This window comes from Monodelphis domestica, chromosome 1 (genome assembly GCF_027887165.1).
Source record: "Monodelphis domestica isolate mMonDom1 chromosome 1, mMonDom1.pri, whole genome shotgun sequence".
Classification (NCBI taxonomy): domain Eukaryota; kingdom Metazoa; phylum Chordata; class Mammalia; order Didelphimorphia; family Didelphidae; genus Monodelphis; species Monodelphis domestica.
This window is the reverse complement of record NC_077227.1, coordinates 406,490,739-406,497,596: the sequence shown is the minus strand read 5'-3', so window position 1 is coordinate 406,497,596 and position 6,858 is coordinate 406,490,739.

Here is a 6,858-nt window from a genome sequence, read left to right as displayed (position 1 = left end):
CAATCACAGCTGATGCTCCACACCAAAACTGTCCACTCTTTCACACGTGGGTCACAGACCTCCCACTCAATGTATGAAATGGGTGTTCATACCTTTTGTGGTTAGTTTACACCTTTTTGTAGTTAGTTCACACCTTTTTGTGGTTAAAATGAGTAGATCTACTTTAAATACTGGGTTTACACTTTGGGGATTAAAATCTAAAAATAGACAGGGGATTACAAATTAATCTTCACAATAAAGGAAGAGCTAAATACTTTCATTGTTACAATCAGCGGAGAGCCAAATCCAATCTTCACAATACAGAAACTTTTAAATTTAATGTAACCAAAATTATTCATTTTATATTTTGTAGTGTTCAATATCTCCTGCTTGGTCTTAAATTCCTTCCTTTCCCATAGATCTGATAGATATACTATTCTATGTTCACCTAATTTGTTTATGGTTTCTCTTTTTATATTTAAGTCATTTACTCACTTTAAGTTAATCTTGGTATAGGGTATAAAATGCTGATCTAATCCTAATTTCTCCCATACTGTTTTCCAATTATCCCAGCAGTTTTTGTCAAATAGCAGGTTCTTGTCCCAAAAGCTGGGATCTTTGATTCTTCTATATCTAAGCCAATACCATAAAGTTTTGATGATCACTACTTTATAATATAGTTTGAGATCTAGTAAAGGTAGGCCTCAATCCTTCACATTTTTTTTTCATTATTTCCCTTTATATTCTTGATCTTTTGTTCTTCCAGATGAACACTGTAATAATTTTTTCTAATTCTATAAAAAAGTGTTTTGGTAGTTTGATAAGTATAGCACTGAATAAGTAAATTAATTTAGATAGGACTGTCATTTTTATTATATTAGCTCATTCCACCCATGAGCAATTGATGTTTTCCAATTGTTTAGATATAGTTTTATTTGTGTGAAGAGTGTTTTGTAGCTATGTTCATATAATTCCTGAACTTGTCTTGGCAAGTAGATTCCTAGGTATTTTATCTTATCTAGAGTGATTTTAAATGGAATTTCTCTTTCTAACTCTTGCTGGGCTTTGTTGGAAAGATATAGAAATGTTGATAATTTATGTGGTTTTATTTTGTATCCTGCAGCCTTGCTAAAGTTATTGATTGTTTCTACTAGTTTTTTAGTTGATTTTCTAGGATTCTCTAGGTATACCATTATGTCATTTGCAAAGAGTTATAGTTTATATTTCCTCATTGCCTATTTTGATCCCTTCAATTTCTTTTTCTTCACTAATTGCTAAGGCTAGCAATTCTAGTACAATATTAAATAATAGTGGTGGTAATGGGCATCCCTGCTTCACTCCTGATCTTATTGGGAAGGCATCTAACTTATCCCCATTGCAGATGATACTTGTTGATGGTTATAAACAAATACTGTTTATTATTTTGAGGAAAGACCATTATATTTCTATACTTTCTAGTGTTTTCAATAGGAATGGGTGCTGTATTTTTGTCAAAGGCTTTTTCTGCATCTATTGAGATAATCGTGTGATTTCTATTTATTTGGTTGTTGATATGGTCAATTATGTGGATGGTTTTCCTAATATTAAACTATCCTTGCATTCCTGGTATAAATCTTACCTGGTCTTAGTGAATAATACTCTTGATAACTTATTGTAGTATTTTAGTTAGTATTTTATTTAATATCTGTGGTAGAGGCATGGAGAGGACTTGTAAGACAAGATGCAGGAACCAGGGCTGGAGACCTGCCTGTCAATCGAGAAGGAGTTTCCAAATGGAATGTTCCCAGGAGTTGGCAGTTGAGCTGACCAGGGGCACTGGAATTGGAGTCTCTCCCTGGAGGATGAACCTGGCTAGAAGACCCTGGTGGAGCTGACTAGGTTTTGGGGTTCTTTGGCTTTGGTCAGTTGAAGTTGACAAGGAGAAACCCCCTGACTTTGAGTTAGTGGTCTATTTGAGAGTTGATCTGGCCAGGAGAAACTGAGAGACTTTGAACTTTGTTTTTCTCTGGGGTTGAAGCTGAGAAAGGAGACAAGCCAGGCTGAAGGAGAGATTTTGAATATTGTTTCTTTCTGGGGTTAAGCTGAGAGACTTTGCTGATTTTGTGAAGAAGAAGAAAGAAGATTTTGAAAAGCTGTTGTCCTCCATCTCCCTAACTGTCTAAGAGTCACAGTTTGTGACTGGACTACTTTCTCAAACCCTCATTTTAGATTAGGGACATCCTCATCCCTCTTACCTCAGTTTCCCATCCTGTTATTCCAATAAACCCCCTGACTTGAAAAGGAAAAGAAAAGAATATCTTTATAGTTCACTTAGGGGGGAGGGAAGAAGCCAAAGGCTTCAAGAAGAATTGGGAGGTGGGGGAGACAAGGGAGGAGAGGGTTGGAGAAGGGAGGGAGTGAAGGGGGTAGGAGGTTTAGAAAGATATACTGATCTATCAATCATCAGTGGGGATCAGTAGGCAAACCCCAGAGCATTCTCCAAACCAGCATCCCTGTATGGCAGCATCCCTCAGCATTTTTCATTCCTATCTCCATTACAAATAAGCAGCCTCAGGTTCCCTTAGCAGTTCTCTCTAGTCACAAGCCAGAGGATAGCAGTCATTGTAGAAGAAACAGTTACCCCTCAGTTTGCCTTCTCTATTTCAATAAGAAATAGTATAACTCAGTTTATGTCTCTATTTCATATTTTTGCATCTATGTTGAAATAGTACAATAGATTTGGAGGGGTTTAGGGAAGAAATACAGAGGGTAACATATAAATATTTTTATTTTATTTTAACCGAGGAGGGGAAGGGAGAGATGAGGGAAAGGGTGATTGGTCTGCTTAAAACCCTAGCTTAACCCTCCTATCTAATAATCTTATCTTAAATACAATAAACTCCTAAGGGCCAGTTCCAAACAGAAAACCCAGAGATCTCACATATAGTCTTTGGCAGGAAGATGCAGGTGTCCATGTGGAAAGTCCTCAGCAGTCCAGAGAATGACTGAAATATCTCAATCTTTCCCCTTAGGTCATCTAAGGGTAGTGGGATAATCCTATCCACTCTTGCTTCAGAGGGCTGCCTGTAAGATGATCCAAAGGTGTCCACGAGAGCTCAGATCTACAATCTCCAGCTTCTCTGCCAGCTGCAAACCCTCAAGTGAGTCCAACAGTCTTCTCAAAGGTTTGGAACCTCTCCCATGCCAGCTCTGGGATTCTGTGTCTCATGACCTGTCTGTGATGCTTTGCAACCCATTGTTACAATGTTCATTAAGGAGACTGGTCTATAGTTTTACTTCTCTGTTTTTGGTCTTCCTGACTTGGGAATCAGTACCATATTTGTATCATAAAAAGAAGTTGGTAAGACTCCTTCTTTGCCTATTTTGTCAAATAGTTTGTAGAGTATTGGGATTAATTGATCTTTAAATGTTTGATAGAATTCACTTATAAATCCATCTGATCCTGGTGATTTTTACCTTAGGGAGTTCTTTGATGGCTTGTTCAATTTCTTTTTCCGATATGGGATTATTTAAGTATTCTATTTCATCTTCTGTTAATCTAGGCAATTTATATATTTATAAATATTCATCCATTTCACCTAGCTTGCCATATTTATTGCCATATAATTGAGCAAAATAGTTCTTAATAATTACCTTAATTTCCTCTTCTTTAGAGGTGATATCACCCTTTTCATTCATGATACTGTTAATTTGGCTCTCTTTTTTCTTTTTCTTAATTAACCAATTCTCTATCTATTTTTTTCAAAGTATCAGCACCTAGTATTATTTATTAATTCAATGGTTCTTTTACTTTCAATTTAGTTAATTTCTCCTTTGATTTTAAGGATTTCCAATTTGGCCTTTATCTGAGAGTTTTAAAACTTGTTCTTTTTTCTAGTTTTTTTTTAGTTGCATGACCAATTTGTTAATCTCCTATATCTCTTTTTTTGATAATATGGGCACTCAGGGATATAAATTTTCCCAAGTAATGTTTTTGCAGTATCCTAAAATTTTTGGCATGTTGTTTCCTCATTGTCATTCTCTTTAATGAAATAATTAATTGTTTCTATGATTTGTTCTTTGACCAACCAGTTTTGGAGAATCAGATTATTTAATTTCCAATTTTTTTTACTTACCTTGTACCTTTATTCATTATAATTTTTATTGCATTATGATCTAAAAAGTTGCATTTGTTATTTCTACTTTTTTGCATTTATTTGCAATGGTTTTATGTCCTAGAACATGATCAATATTTGTGAATGTACCATGTGTTGCTGAAAAGATGTAGTCTTTTTTGTCCCTATTCATTTTTCTCCATATATCTATTAACTGTGAATGAGGGCAGGAAAATCTGTTATGCTCTTTGTGTAGTGTTCTTTAAAGTATTTTGCCCAGAGGCTATCTTTCCTGCTGCCTCAACTGTGGCCAGCCTTGCTTCTGTCCAAGCTCCATGCTCTGCTACCCAGGCTTTGTTTTCTACAGCCTCCAGTCTCAAGTCTCACTGCCAAGACCCTGCACTGCCCTCAGGGACAAGTCTGTGGTGCTTTCAGCCAGGCATCCAAATTTAGAGATTGTGCTGGCCCTCATTCTGACTCTGGCATGTTAGGTGGTATAGGGGAGAGATGATCAGCTCGCACTTTGATAAGTGTATTTTTGCCCCCTTATAGCATGGGAATCTCCAAACACTGCCTACCTTTAAGACTGCATCCAGTGGGGGTGCCTCTTTATTCATCCAATTTTGATTTCTGACCTTTTGAGACACTTTGTAATGATCAGTAGGAAGGAGATTCAGAAAGCTTCTGCTACTATGCTGACATCTTAGCTCTGCCCCCTCAACTATCTTCTGATGAATGACCTCTGGTGAAAGGATATTCTTTCTTCCCTTTATTTTAATGTTAAATTTACATATTTATTTAGAATAATTTTTCCATGGTTACAAGATTTATTATTTTTCACACTCCTCTTCCCTCTACACTCCAAGAGCTGACAAGCAATTCCACTGGGTTATACATGTATCATCATTCAAAACCTATTTAAATATTACTCATATTTGCAGTAGAGTGATCTTTTAAAGCCCAAACCCCAATCATTTCCTCATTGAACTACTTGATCGGTTGTAGTTTTTATTTTTTCTCTCTTCTCTTTAGAGAACTCTGTGAGAAAATGTTTGTTTTCTCTCCTTATATTGAGTCAATATCAGCCCTTCTTCCTCTTTATCCATTGGTTCTAGCTCTATTTTTTGTAATGAAACAAAACAAGTCTAACCCCTCTTTGATGATAGGTTTTCAGATGCTTGCAAATCATCCCTCACATGACTCTCTTGTAATGATATTTAACTTTCTATGTACAGTAAGGAGAATCACAGTGGGCACTACACATTTCCAAAGACCTACATGGAAAATGTGACAAAGGTTATATTGAGATATTATATATTTTCTCCATACTTTTACAGTTTAGACAGAATAAATATTTTTCATACATGATGCCCCATTTCCTCTCTCCACCTTTTTAAAAATCATTACCTTCTGTCAGAATCAATACAGAGCCACACAGCTGAGAAGTGTCTGAGATCAAATTTGAACCCAGGACTTCCCATTTCTGGGCCTGGCTCTCAATCCACTGAGCCACCTAGCTTTCTCCTCCTCTTCTCTCCACATTTCTATGCCACTGGTTGTCCTCCATGTCTAAAATGCTCTTTGTCTTCACTTCTGCCTCTTAGAATCCCTCGTTTCTTCTAAAACTTATCCTAAGGCTTCTTTTTGTGGTGGCAAAGAATTGGAAACTGAGGATTTGTTTATCAATTGGTTGAACAAATTGTGGCATATAGTGGTGATGGAATACTATTGAAATGTAAGAAATAATGAGTAGGATGATTTCAGAAACAATTGGAGAAAACTACATGAACTGGTGCAGAACAAAATAAACAGAAACAGGAGAATACTATACACAGAGGCAGCAATATTATATAATAATTAACTGTAATAGACAACTATTCTCAGCAATAAAATGATCCAAGACAATTTTGAAGGATTTGTGGCAAAGAATGCTATCCACCTCCAGAGAAAGAACTGTTGGAGTCAGAATACAGATCAAAGCGTACTAGTTTTCACTTAAGTTTATTTGGGTTTTTATTTGGGAGTTTCGGTTTTATAGGAGTATTCTCTCATAACAGTAACCAACATGAAAATGTGTTTTACATGATCATTCACATAAAAACCCAAATCAAATTGCTTACCATCTCTAGGAGGTGGAGGGAAGGGAGAGAGGAAGAAAATTTGGATTTTATAATTTCTCAAAACATATGCAGAAAATTGTTATTACATGAAATTTGGGGGAAAAAATTTAAACTTAACCTAAGGAGTACCTAGGTAGTTGAGTGGATAGAGAGCCAGGTCTAGAGTCAGGAGCACCTGGGTTCAAATTTGACCTCAGATAATTCCTAGCTGTGTAACTCTGAGCAAGTCGCTTAACCCCAATTGCCTAGCCCTTACTGCTATTCTGCCTTAGAACCAATACTTAGCATTAATTCTAAGACAAAAGGTAAAAATTAAAAAAAAAATGAGTCTAAACACCACTTTCTATAAGAGGCCATTCTTGATTGCCATCGCTCCTAACACCATTACCTTATATTCATTTTGTATACATATATATATGTATGCATATATATATTATATATGTGTTGCCTCTTCAGATGTAATATAAACTCCTTGAGGGCAAGATTTATTTCTTTTTTATCTTTGTGTTCCCAGCACTTGTCACATGGTAATTACTTCATAAATGTTTATTGATCAACAGATAGATGACTAAACAGTAATATTAAGAATAAGAAGGTGGAGCAGCCACACAGGACCCCATTGAGTCACAAGGGAGTAGCCCCACCAGACAACTGGGAGCAGCAGC